The sequence below is a fragment of the Salvelinus namaycush genome, chromosome 8 (genome assembly GCF_016432855.1).
Source record: "Salvelinus namaycush isolate Seneca chromosome 8, SaNama_1.0, whole genome shotgun sequence".
NCBI classification, from domain to species: Eukaryota; Metazoa; Chordata; class Actinopteri; order Salmoniformes; family Salmonidae; genus Salvelinus; species Salvelinus namaycush.
The window spans coordinates 39,458,677-39,472,641 of record NC_052314.1 but is presented as its reverse complement, the minus strand read 5'-3'; the positions used below and the strand labels follow the sequence as shown (position 1 = coordinate 39,472,641).

At 43.3% G+C, this 13,965-nt stretch overlaps 1 protein-coding gene across 1 annotated transcript in view; it reads left to right on the top strand.

Annotated features, from left to right (window-relative positions):
- Window positions 1-13,965, top strand: part of LOC120052122 (low-density lipoprotein receptor-related protein 8-like) — a 248,781-nt gene that overhangs the window by 100,803 nt on the left and 134,013 nt on the right. The gene's annotated exons all lie outside the window — the stretch shown is intronic.

The window sequence follows — 13,965 nt, the reverse complement described above, 5'->3', positions numbered from 1 at the left end:
CGTACGCGAGGTGAAAGCTGCTGAACTGTTACTTTTAAGGCCTAATGCGATCACAGCTCAGTGCAGAGCTAGCTAGCTCCACATAATGAGACAGGCTCTAATGGCTGTGATTTCTACTGATAACACTGTAGCCTACAGTCTCTACGCCGCTCATGCGTTTGATTGAAGAATGGAATTGAGAGAGAGAGAGAGAGAGAGAGAGAGAGAGAGAGAGAGAGAGAGAGGGAGAGAGGGAGAGAGGGAGAGAGGGAGAGAGGGAGAGAGAGAGGGAGAGAGGGAGGGAGAGAGGGAGGGAGAGAGGGAGAGAGGGAGAGAGAGAGAGAGAGAGAGAGAGAGAGAGAGAGAGAGAGAGAGAGAGAGAGAGAGAGAGACTAAGAGTCTGTAGACGCACATGAAACAAGCAATTTAGATAGCATTACAATTTTTATAACATTTTTTTGTGCCCTGCATCTCTCTTTTTCCTTTCTGGTGATTTCATTCTGGTAGTCAGTAAGCTTCTTTGTGGCCCTGCTCCCTGCCTATAAGCCCTTGCTTATGTAAGCCATGGCCGAGGAGACCCCGCTGTATGTGACAGGATTTGGGAGGTCTTGAGCTGTGGCATGTCGCTGATGCACCCAGGTCCTGTCTGGGAAAAACATGGCATCTCAGAATGAATGACATGGAGTATAACAACAGGATGAATAAGAGTTTCAGTCAAGGGCAATGCCTTCTGCCAACAATACTGATGCCAAACTGAAACCAGTTGAATTAAGGGGAAATAGTCTTATTTTCGTTTTGTGGCTACCTTATCCAGCAGGTTATTGGTTGTAAGGTTCCTTCCTTATTAGTCATGAGCAAATAGGAACAGGATACATACCACGGTATTACCATTTTAGTAAACAAGGGGCTGCTAAAAACACAAAAAAATCATCAGAATGCTAACTCAGTTAGCACAAACTAATAGTACATTTCAATAGAGGCTGCTAGCTAAATATGCTAACAAGCGCAAAAAATGTATGTACAGTTACCGGTCAAAAGTTTTAGAACACCTACTCATTCAAGGGTTTTTCTTTATTTTTACTATTTTCTACATTGTAGAATAAGAGTGAAGACATCAAAACTATGAAATAACACATATGGAGTCGTGTAGTAACCAGAAAAGTGTTAAACAAATCAGAATATATTTTATATTTGAGATTCTTCAAATAGCCACCCTTTGCCTTGATGACTGCTTTGCACACTCTTGGCGTTGTCTCAACCAGCTTCATGAGTTAGTCACCTGGAATGCATTTCAATTAACAGGTGTCTTCTTCAAAGTTAATTTGTGGAATTTCCTTCTTAATGCGTTTGAGCCAATCAGTTGTGTTGTGACAAGGTAGGGGGGGTATACAGAAGATAGCCCTATTTGGTAAAAGACCAAGTCCATTTTATGGCAGGAACAGCTCAAATAAGCAAAGAGAAACGACAGTCCATCATTACTTTAAGTCATGAAGGACAGTCAATACGGAACATTTCAAGGACATTGAACGTTTCTTCAAGTGCAGTCGCAAAAACCATCAAGCGCTATGATGAAACTGGCTCTCATGAGGACCGCCACAGGAATGGAAGACCCAGAGTTACCTCTGCCGCAGAGGATAAGTTAATTAGAGTTACCAGCCTCAGAAAATGCAGCCCAAATACATGCTTTACAGAGTTCAAGTAACAGACACATCTTAACATCAACTGTTCATAGGAGACTGTGTGAATCAGGTATTCATGGGCGAATTGTTGCAAAGAAACCACTACTAAAGGACACCAATAATAAGAAGAGACTTGCTTGGGCCAAGAAACACGAGCAATGGACATTAGACCGGTGGAAATGTGTCCTTTGGCCTGAAGTCCAAATTGTAGATTTTTGGTTCCAACCGCCGTGTTTTTCTGAGACGGGGTGTGGGTGAACGGATGATCTCCGCATGTGTATTTCCCACTTTAAAGCATGGAGGAGGAGGTGTTATGGTGTGGGGGTGCTTTGCTGGTGACACTGTCTGTGATTTATTTAGAAATCAAGGCACACTTGACAAGCATGGCTACCACAGCGTTCTGCAGCGATACACCATCCCATCTGTTTTAGGTTTAGTGGGACTATAATTTGTTTTTCAACAGGACAATGACCCAACACACCTCCAGGCTGTGTAAGGGCTATTTGACCAAGAAGGAGAGTGATGGAGTGCTGCATCAGATGACCTGGCCTCCACAATCCCCCGACTTCAACCAAAGTGAGATGGTTTGGGATGAGTTGGAATGCAGAGTGAAGGAAAAGCAGCGTTTAGAGAATGCCAAGGGTGTGCAAAGCTGTCATCAAGGCAAAGGGAGGGTATTAGAAGAATATCAAATATCAAATATATTTTGATTTGTTTAACACTTTTTTGGTTACTACATGATTCCATATGTGTTATTTCATAGTTTTGATGTCCACTATTATTCTACAATGTAGAAAATAGTAAAAATAAAGAAAAACCCTTGAATGAGTAGGTGTTCTAAAACTTTTGACCGGTAGTGTACAAGTATTGGTCGTAGCAACCGAATATAATTTTTGGTGAGTTTGGACATTTGCAAGCGAATGTGAACGAGAGACATTGTGCAAATGAACAAAGCTCAATGCTTTGTCTGAAGGTAGAACAGTACAGACTCTGGAACAGTATGTGTGCACACCGTGTCTGTGTGGAGTCTTGAGTCGCTAGGGCAAGAGGGGGAAGTAGCTGACGGGCCGAGAACGGAGAGGACAAGACATTTGCACAAAGATAGCAGCAGTGACAGCTGTACTGTACAGATAAGTCATCCAAAGCCCTTTGACTTACCAAACACGGCAGAAAGCTAACACTATATGATGCCCGTCTCCTCATTCATTCAGCCACTTACTTAGCTAACTAGCAAGTCATACCAAATACACAGCTGGACTCACCAGCTCCCACTTTCTCCAGTTCTGCTATTTCCAACAAACACGTGACTGGCTCAACTGTTCTGGGGAACTACGGTAAGCTTCATAACGTCAAATAATGTGACAGGTGAAATGAAGAACGCAATCTGCTTTTCCTCCTAACGTATTGCACAAGTTGACTGCAGGTATCAACTTAACTGCAAATATTCAAATGTATTGAAAAAGTTTTGACGTTATTAACGGTATTGGGAAAACCATTATGTGGCCTTTTTCCAAATACCCCGGTATGCGATATCTACGGTATTCCGCCCCAATCCTATTCCCATTCTACTCCACACACACCCTCTCCATTCAACATCTCGCTCTGTGTATTCTCCCCCTAAAGTGACTGCTTAACAAAAACACTCCAAATCCTCGGAAGTCTTGAATGACAACAGTGCGAAAGAAAGATGGAATGAAAAGAGAGAAAAAAGTTTGAGGCGGCGTGGATGCCTGTGATTTCTAGGAGTCAGCACGCACCAAGGCACAGGGGAAGGAGATAAACCTTTGTCAAGCCGCATTAGAAAGCTGTAGCGCTGACGAGCTAGCGTTAGTGTGGCTCTCTCAAAGCGCCTTACCTTCTCGCCTTCATTTTCCCTCGTGTTATCTGGGCCGGGCCTTTTGAAATACGCACCGGGCTCACAGATAAATATGTCTGACTGTCACCAAGATGTGTTTATTCTGTTTTCAGTTTTTTGTTTTGTTTTTTAAGATGGGTTTATTTGCCTAAAGCGTGGGTGGGAGGAAGGCGAGTTTAGGTAACACGTTAAGACCGTATTAGCATGTCTTATTAGAGAGTTGGGTGTTTTTTGCTTAGTCCAATGTTTCTCGTACACCTGGGGGATTGAATTGGTACTGTAAACACACTCAGAGAGCAAAGGCTTGGGACACTAGTCTCTCATAAAGAGGTATAGGAAGACGGTCAGCATCAACAAGCTAACTCTCATTTGAGATTGGCTCATTTGTACCCTAAGGCTTGGGTTTCATCTGTTCAGAAGGGGAAGCTCAGAAACAGGAACTGGAGGTTCATTGTAAGTGTGGCTGGTTGAATTCTGCTCCAGGCTGAGGGGTGTTTGATGATCTCTACATCTCTCTGCAGGCGTCCGATCTCACATCTCTGGCCCTTTGTAGTCCATCCATCCATAATCTATACATCACCCTGGGACTGTATACTATTGTATAGAGGACAGGGGCTGGTGCTTTTATCCGTATTGCAGTGTTGAGGTATTTCACTGCTCTTACCACCATTTCTCTCTCATCCCTCTCATCATTCAGGAGCTAGACAGGTCTTTCATCTTCTGAACAGACCCCTTTCACACTGTGTCACTTTTCTATCCCCCGTCCCTCTTTCATACACACGCGCGCAAGTGCACGCGGGCAGGCACGTAGGCAGGCAGGCACGCACGCATGCACACACTGGTCAGTTAATCCCTCAGTAACACTGCACTCATATTCAATCTTCCTGGGTGAAAGCTAGGCAAATCTAAACTCCTTGAGGGAAAATAAATAAACAGTGTCGTTTTTAAGTCGTTTTTATTCCACCAGTCGATACTTGATCCACTTTACGTGTATGATCTTATTATCCATGAATGAAATGTATCGGTTGTTTGTTTGCTTACACGTGTTACTTTCATTTGACTTTCGTTGAAGTAGTGAAAGTGATAAAAAATACTAATCATTAAGAATAATCATAATATTTAAGGTGATTCTACAGTGTAATGGGAATGTGGTTGAAACAAATGTAAAACAAACAAAAATCCCCCCAAAAATATCAGGCGTTGTTTTCTTGCATTGCAGTTTATGGAGTGTTGTAGCATTTAGACTTACTAAATAGAGGTTTAAGTAACATGTAATTTATCCTTTTGATTAACAGTAATGTAAAATGAGTTTGTCTTTGGAATAACACGTTTAGACCTGTACACTGTTGTCCAAAGTCTTTCTTTCATTAATTCCCAGACAATTCCCTATATTTGCAAAGGTTTTATTATGAGTGAAAGGCTCTGGTTGGGCCGTGCCAGACAAAACCCAGCAGACTCTTGCTCCTTCAGGAACAGATAATTCCTCTTAAAATCATACATTCGAGTGTCCTTATTCTGGACAATCTTTTGGCCCATCTCCACCCACTACAGAGAGGCTGCTTGCGTGCCCATCTCTGCCAGTTCTTTCCCCAGGAGGGAAATGTTCTGTTCTTCGCTGACCACGTCACCCTCCTTATCTCCGAATCTTAATGGCCCCTCTTCTTTCACTCTCAACTTCTCCCGGAACTCCTCAAAACAGGCACTGATCTGGCTTTTGATCTGTTCTGAGTAACTCTTTGCTTTAGTGATTTGTTTTTTGCCCCTCATTTCACTTTTTCTATACCACCAATCCTGTTGTTAAGGTGAACTAAAACTGTAGCTACCTCTGTCTTCAGATCTTTCTGGGCCTCTTCTACAGGTCTTTACCCTCACAAATGAATCAGATGAGCTCATCGTCCATCACACAAAAGAGCTTCCGAGATGCTCCACGTTCACAACACTCATATCCTCTCCTTTTTTCCCTCTCTTGGCCCCTCTTTGTTCTTCCAGTTTCAGCTGGTTTGCCATATTCCTTATCAGCCTGCAGATTTGGACATTTGCCCTCAGTGCAGCGTTCAGGCCTCTTTCAATGTGTATTTTGCAGAAGGTGTGCTGGCAGCTGAGAATCACAGGCCGAGTGAAGATCTCTGTGCAGATGGAACAGTGCAGGTGATCCGTCAGGGTTGGGAAAGCTGTAGCCATACTGGAGATGAGTATGCACGTCCTCGCCGAAAGTCCAGAAAGAGAAAGTAAAAACCAAAAGCTGATCTGCGTTTCTCTTATTAAAAGGGTGTGGCACTGTGAATCCCCAGCGTCATTCAGCTAAGAACAAGAAACACAATGTTGTTGTCAACATGGGGAACCGATGTGACCGGGAAACTTACAGGTGTAGGATCTTAATTTGAGGATTTGAAATGTTTAGTCCATAATGTTGCTTGTTTTAATCTGTTAGCTGGTCAAAATGAGGCTACTTGCAAAGTGGAATACTGTTAATATAACCGTGTTTTGGTGCAGGTTTAAGGTGAATTTATGTAAATCACGAAGCACACCTGCATTTCCTGCGGCACAGGAAAATTCTCATCAACAAAAGAGTGATCAAAGACCCTACACGTGTAGAAACTTGAACATTTTATGATTAAAATGATAACAAGCTTTATTGGCACTGCTTTCTTGCGTTGTCGCTCAGGGAGCATTGTGGCAAACAAACTTACTGAATAGAACCTTAAAGTTAAGACATTAGTTATTTATTTTTTCCAGGCCGAATTTCTTCTTTTTATCAATGTCAATTATGGCTTTTTGCTTTTGAAGCTCTTCTCCGTGGCCTTCCAAGTCAGTAGGTGGGTTTCTATTGACCCAGGTTTCTTTGACAAAAGCAATGTAAAAAAAAAACAACAACATTGCGACGTGTAATGTAAATGACAGCTATAGGAGAAATGTTCATATTTTACCCCTTTTTTCTCCCCAATTTCGTGGTATCCAATTGGTGGTAGTTACCGTCTTGTCTCATCGCTGCAACTCCCGTACGGACTCGGGAGAGGCGAAGGTCGAGAGCCATGCGTCCTCCGAAACACAACCCAACCAAGCCGCACTGCTTCTTGACACAATGCACATCCAACCCGGTAGCCAGCCACACCAATGTGTCGGAGGAAACACCGTACACCTAGCGACCTGGTCAGCGTGCACTGCGCACGGCCCGCCACAGGAGTGGCTAGTGCGCGATGAGACAAGGATATCCCTGCCGGCCAAACCCTCCCTAACTCGGACGACGCTGGGCCAATTGTGCGCTACCCCATGGGCCTCTCGGTCGCGGCCGGCTGCGACAGAGCCTGGGCTCAAACCCAGAATCTCTGGTGGCACAGCTAGCTAGCACTGCGATGCAGTGCCTTAGACCACTATGCCACCCGGGAGGCTGAAATGTTCATTTTTACCGTTTTTTCCCCTTCTAACTTTCTTTATTGCGTCAAATTATGATGGAAACTGTGTTTTCGAATAAATTATGATTCCTGTCAACAAAACAAAGGAGATGATTGTGGACTTCAGGAAACAGCAGAGGGAGCACCCCCCCTATCCACATCGACAGGACAGTAGTGGAGAAGGTAGAAAGTCTTACGTTCCTTGGCGTACACACGCAACAGCGCCTCTTCAACCTCGAGAGGCTGAAGAAATTTGTCTTGTCACCAAAAACACTCACAAACTTTTACAGATGCACAATCGAGAGCATCCTGTCGGGCTGTATTACCGCCTGGTACAGCAACTGCTCTGCCCACAAGCCTTAGGCTTTCCAGAGGGTAGTGGCAAACTACCTGCCCTCCAGGACACCTACACCACCCGATGTCACAGGAAGGCCGAAAAGATCATCAAGAACAACAGCCACCAAAAGCCACTGCCTGTTCACCCCGCTATCATCCAGAAGGCGAGGTCAGTACAGGTGCATCAAAGCTGGGACCGAGAGACTGAAAAACCGTTTCAATGCCATCAGACTGTTAAACAGCCGTCACTAACATTGATTGGCTGCTGCCAACATACTGACTCAAATCTCTTGCCACTTTAATAATTTAAAATTGGATGTAATTAGTGTGTCACTTGTCACTTTAAACAATGCCACTTTATATAATATTTACATACCCTACATTACTCATCTCATATGTATATACTGTACTCTATACCATATACTGCATCTTGCCTATGCTGTTCTGTACCATCACTCATTCATATATTTATATGTACATATTCTTATCCATTCCTTTACACTTGTGTGTATAAGGTAGTTGTTATGAAATTGTTAGATTACTTGTTAGATATTACTGCACGGTCGGAACTAGAAGCACGAGCATTTCGCTACACTCGCATTAACATCTGCTAACCATGTGTATGTGACAAATTAAATTAAATTTTATTTGATTAGTCAGTTGCACAACTGATAGCATTCATCTGAAATGTGTCTTTCGCATTCAACCCGACCCCTCTGAATCAGAGAGGTGGATTGTGTGAGTACGACCTCACTGAGAGAGAAAGTAAAGAAAGGCTGCCCTTATAGCATACTCAACCTAGTTTAACTCTTGGCAAATTAATTGGATTTTTGTTTTATCAAATGGGAGTGGCTCTGTTTATGCCACATCTTAAGATGCTGGACAGATCCTTCCATCTGGTAATGGCCCTGGCTCGTCGTATCACACAGTGAGCACATAAAGGATTGTCTACCTCAGCCCGTCAATACAGCTTATCAACACCCATTATCAACCATATATATGTCATAGGGCGCCATTTTGGATGCAGCACTAAACAAAAACAGGGCAATCACACCAAACAAGGTTGAACGTTTCCCCTTCATTGTTATTGTAGTGGTGTAGCTATACATTACATTGTCTCCTTCCCCGTGATGGTGAGAACACGTTTTGAGGGGTAAATGGAGTGTGGAAATTGAATGACTCCGAGGTTCCTGACCTTCACCTGTTTCCTCTGCTCCTCTGTCGCTTCTTCTCAATTCACATCCCTGTGTTGTTACGGCGACGTGGCGGATTCCTTAGAGGTGCGGCGGGGGCTCGGTAAACATCCCAGGTCACCCGAGTCAGTCAGTAATCATGGTGGCCCCTGGAGCGTGTCATTGGGAGAATGCCGGTAGCTCCGAGAGGAGCTTCCTGTCTTCTCTCAGCTGATCAGGGAAAGGGGGTGGGCCTACAGGATAATGAATAGGAATCACAGCGGGAATTGGGAAAAATAATACCTGTTCTGGTTGGTCTGAGACAGGGCTGTGTGATGTGCGTGTGTGAGCGCGTACTTGCGTGTGTTACTTGTATGTGGATATATTGTATGTATTCAGCTCATGGACTCACACCCTTTACAGTGAGTTAAAGGTGTTCTATATGGATGGCATTCTCATGACATGTCTCAGCTGGCGAAGGAGGTAAACGTGTATTTGTGTATTTATTTGTGTATTTATTTGTGTCTGCAACTTTGTCCACATTCGAGGGGGATGTGTGTGTATACATAATTGTTAGCTTTTTTGGGGTGTTTGTTTGTGGATGTGCACGCGTTTGCCACTTCTGTGTGGCACAGGGGATCTTGATGCATAAGTCATACATCAACAAATCCTTGAGGCAGCTGTGGAGAATGGGCAAGATTACTGTGTGCCACAACACACACACACACAACACAGCGCTGGGAGATGAATGAACAAAAATCAACAGCGCACGAGCCCCTCGGAATGCCACCGCACCACATGGCACTGCCAGTCCAATCACTGGAGACACTAAACTCACACCAATTCAACAACATCTGGCAGTCCTTCAAGCTAACATTTCCTTTTCTTGGGATAATTAAAAGCATATTGTGGTGGGCTACAATGGTGAAACCCTCACTTAAAGCAGTTTGAAGGTGGGTGGGGGAGGTAATGAGAAATTCCTACTATTCTTTCCATGGATTATTTGCTCTTTTGTCCTTGAGATAAGAAAGGACGAGAGGGAGGGATGGAGAGAGGGTGGGAGAGATTGTGGGTGATTGATAGGTCTGCCGTTGCTCTGTTTCCTTAGTCCCCCTCACCCCATTGGAGTGTTCTCCCACCCCTATACATCCTTAGGCACCCTACTACCCACTCTCCCCACTCTCCGTACCCCTATATGTCCCTCCAATCATCCCATCTGGGGATCATTGTCCTGTTGAAAAACAAATGGTAGTCCCACTAAGTGCAAACCAGATGGGATGGCGTATCGCTGCAGAATGCTTTGGTAGCCATGCTGGTTAAGTGTGCCTAAATAAATCACAGACAGTGTCACCAGCAAAGCACCATCACACCTCCTCCTCCATGCTTCACGGTGGGAACCACACATGCGGAGATCATCCGTTCACCTACTCTGCATCTCACAAAGACACGGCGGTTGGAAGCAAAGATCTCAAATTTGGACATCAGACCAAAGGACAGATTTCCACTGTTCTAATGTACATTGCTCGTGGTTCGTTGCCCAAGCAAGTATCTTCTTCTTATTTGTGTCGTTTAGTAGTGGTTTCTTTGCAGAAATTCGACCATGATGGCCTGATTCACGCAGTCTCCTCTGTACAGATGATGTTGAAATGTGTCCGTTACTTGAACTTGGTGAAGCATTTATTTGGGCTGCAATTTCTGAGGCTGGTAACTCTAATGAACTTATACTCCGCAGCAGAGATAACTCTGGGTCTTCCTTTCCTGTAGCGGTCCTCATGAGAGCCAGTTATATCATAGCGCTTTATGGTTTTTGCGACTGCACATTTTCAAAGTTCTTGATTTTTTCCCGTATTGACTGACCTTCGTGTCTTAATGTAATGATGGACTGTCGTTTCTCTTTGCTTATTTGAGCTTTTCTTGCCATAATATGGACTTGGTCTTTTACCAAATAGAGCTATCTTCTGTATACCACCCCTACCTTGTCACAACACTACTGATTGGCTCAAATGCATTAAGAAGGAAAGACATTTGACAAATTAACTTTTAACAAGGCACACCTGTTAATTGAAATGCATTCCAGGTGACTACCTCATGAAGTTGGTTGAGAGAATGCCAAGAGTGTGCAAAGCAGTCATCAAGGCAAAAGGTGACTACTTAGAAGAATCTCAAGTATAAAATATATTTAGATTTGTTTAACACTCTTTTGGTTAGTTTTTATAGTATTCACTATTATTCTACAATGTAGAAAATAGTACAAATAATGAAAAACCTTTGAATGAGTAGGTATGTCCAAATTTTTTACTGGTACTTCATGTAAGCATCAGCTGTCAGAGCAGCTTACCAATCATTGTGCCTGTACACAGCCCACAGCCCCTGTATATAGCCCACCCAACTACCTCATCCCCATATTGTTATTTATTTTTGCCCATTTAGTATCACAGTATCTCTACTTGTACATCATCATCTGCACATCTATCACTCCAGTGTTAATGCTAATTGTAATTATTTCGCCACTATAGCCTATTTATTGCCTTACCTCCCTAATCTTACTACATTTGCACACACTGTATATAATTTTTTCCCATTGTGTTATTGACTGTACATTTGTTTATCCCATTTGTAACTCTGTGTTGTTTTTGTCGCACTGCTTTGCTTTATCTTGGCCAGACCGCAGTTGTAAATGAAAACTTGGCCTACCTGGTTAAATAAAGGTGAAATAAAAAATATATATATGTGGACACCACTTCAAATTAGTGGGTTCGGCTATTTCAGCCCCACCCGTTGCTGACAGGTGTATAAAATTGAGCACACAGCCATGCAATCTCCATAGACAAACATTGACAGTAGAATGGCATTACTGAGCTCAAGTGACTTAAAACATCTCACCGTCATAGGATGCCACCTTTCCAACAAGTCAGTTCATCAAATATCTGATCTGCTAGAGCTGCCCCGGTCAACTGTAAGTGGTGTTATTGTGAAGTGGAAACGTCTAGGAGCAACAACGGCTCAGCCGCGACGTGGTAGGCCACACAAGCTCACAGAATGGGACGGCTGAGTGCTGAAGCGCGTAGCTCATAAATATCATCCTCAATTGCAACACTCACTACTGAGTTCCAAACTGCCTCTGGAAGCAACGTCGGCAGAAGAACTGTTTGACGGGAGCTTCATGAAATGGGTTTCCATTGCCGAGCAGCCGCGCACAAGCCTAAGATCACCATCCGTAATGCAAAGCGTTGAGCTCGCCACCATTGGACTCTGGAGCAGTGGAAACGAGTTCTCTGGAGTGCTTAATCACGCTTCTCCATCTGGCAGTCTGACGGACAAATCTGGGTTTGGCGGATGCCAGTAGAACGCTACCTGCCTGAATGCATAGTGCCAACTGTAAAGTTTGGTGGAGGAGGAATAATAGTCTGGGGCTGTTTTTCATGGTTCGGGTTAGGCCCCTTAGTTCCAGTGAAGGGACATTTTAACGCTACAGCAAGCAATGATATTCTAGATGATTCTGTGCTTCCAACTTTGTGGCAACAGTTTGGTGCAGGACCTTTCCTGTTTCAGCATGAAAATGCCCCCGTGCACAAAGCGAGGTCCATACATAAATGGTTTGTCGAGATCCATGTGGAAGAACTTGACTGGCCAAGACCTCAACCCCATCAATTGAAATTAATTGGAATGCCGGCTGCGAGCCAGGCCGAATCAGCCAACATCAGTGCCCGACCTCACTAATGCTCAATGTTCTATCTTCTAGTGGTAAGCCTTCCCAGAAGAGTGGAGGCTGTTATAACAGCAACGTTGGCACCAACTCCATATTAATGCCCATGATTTTGGAATGAGATTTTCAACGAGTGTCCACATACTTTTGGTCTTGTATGTGTGGAGTGGGAGACTGGCTGGGGAGATGGAAGGGAGTTAGATGAATTCCCAGATAAAATAATAGGAGACTGGGGGGGATTTGTGTTTAGTGACACACTCGCATGATATTGCGGTCACGAACACACGCACACGCCGGGAGGGGATTTGTTGAGTCTACAGGGATGTGTAATTCCATTACACAGGACCTCTGTGGATGTAGCTTCTTCCTCTGCAATCCTCACAGCCATGTACTTTGGAGTTTTCTTTTTAGCTGCTTGAAAATTGTATTATAGAATCGGGGTGTTTTTGTTATAGCCATCGGGAAAATACTTCTACTTCATGTCCCATTATAATGGAGACTCTTGTCCTCATCCATTAGAAGATGTTGGTAGGACTTTCAGGTACTTCCCCATTGTGTTGCTCAAATGTACGTAGTTCGGTCCTTGAGCTGTTCTTGTCTATTAGCGTTCATGGGTCATTCCATGAAATGACTGCCTTTTGCGTACCTTTGATATTTTAAGTAGAAATTGTGCACCAATATTGAATTGTAACAGCCTGTTATGTCAAATGAAGTTCCCCTTTAATATAGAACACAAGGAGAATTTGATCATTCAAAATTCAGCATTTTGACATGTCCCTCCGTCAACCCTGTGTCAATTCTAGGAAGATTTTAACCCACTTAAAGTTTCACTATTATTTATTTAATTCATGTGATTAGTGATTAATTTACGTATGTCCATCATTTTAAGGTCAACCATGTTATGTGAACTGGACTCTCATTTTAATATGGTGAAACGATTCTTATTTTTATTTTTTATTCTAAAGAAGCTTTGAATGTCTAATAAAAGCAGGTGAGCTGGTTCAAGTCTTTTTGGCCATTTTCTGGTGTTTTGTGGTTGAAGACTGAGTTGAGTATAACCCTGTTAACCATAGATAGACAGCCTAGAAATGTTTGAACAAAAAAAAAAAAAAATAAGTTTGCATTCAATTGCCACGACAAGCATCCATTCCCCTTTTCACGAGGCGATTTATGGCTGATTTAAGAAGAAACCATGTTACTGTCAACCCTTTTACTTTATTTGGCACTTAATCGGCACTTACTATAGCCATTAACTATAGCCATTTTGTAATTTCACGTCTTGAGATGGTAAAACTAGTTTTTTATGTGCTCATTATGACAGAATGTTAAAATTAGGTGAAATTAAAAAACGTTTTTTTGGGACTAAGTTACACTTCTCAAGAAGCACCAAATTGATGGAACGACCCTATTACGTAATGTTTCATGTTCTATGTGGACCCTAGGACGAGTAGCTGCTGCTTTCGCAAAAGCTAATGGGGATCCCAATAAAATACCAATTACCAAATGTGTTAGGTATTAGGAGTTGTTTGTGACTTCTCTGTACTTTCCAGCATGTCAGGCAGTAACCTAGCAGGTAATGACGCGAGTGCTGTCAGGTGTAATAGTCCGAATCCGACACGTTTTGTTTCACTGCACTATCTTCCTGTTGTGTTATGAGTCCCTGGGGGGGGGGGGGCATCATTCATATGCAGTGATTTGAACCCCCCCAGTCTGGCCACCCAAGGTAGGCTACATCACATAAACAATAGGCTAACAAGCCGCTAGTCTACTCAGCCAGACTGGGCTAGGCCGTAGCAATCATTCCACTCCAATACAGTGATTCTGATTAGTGCTACAGTACAATAAC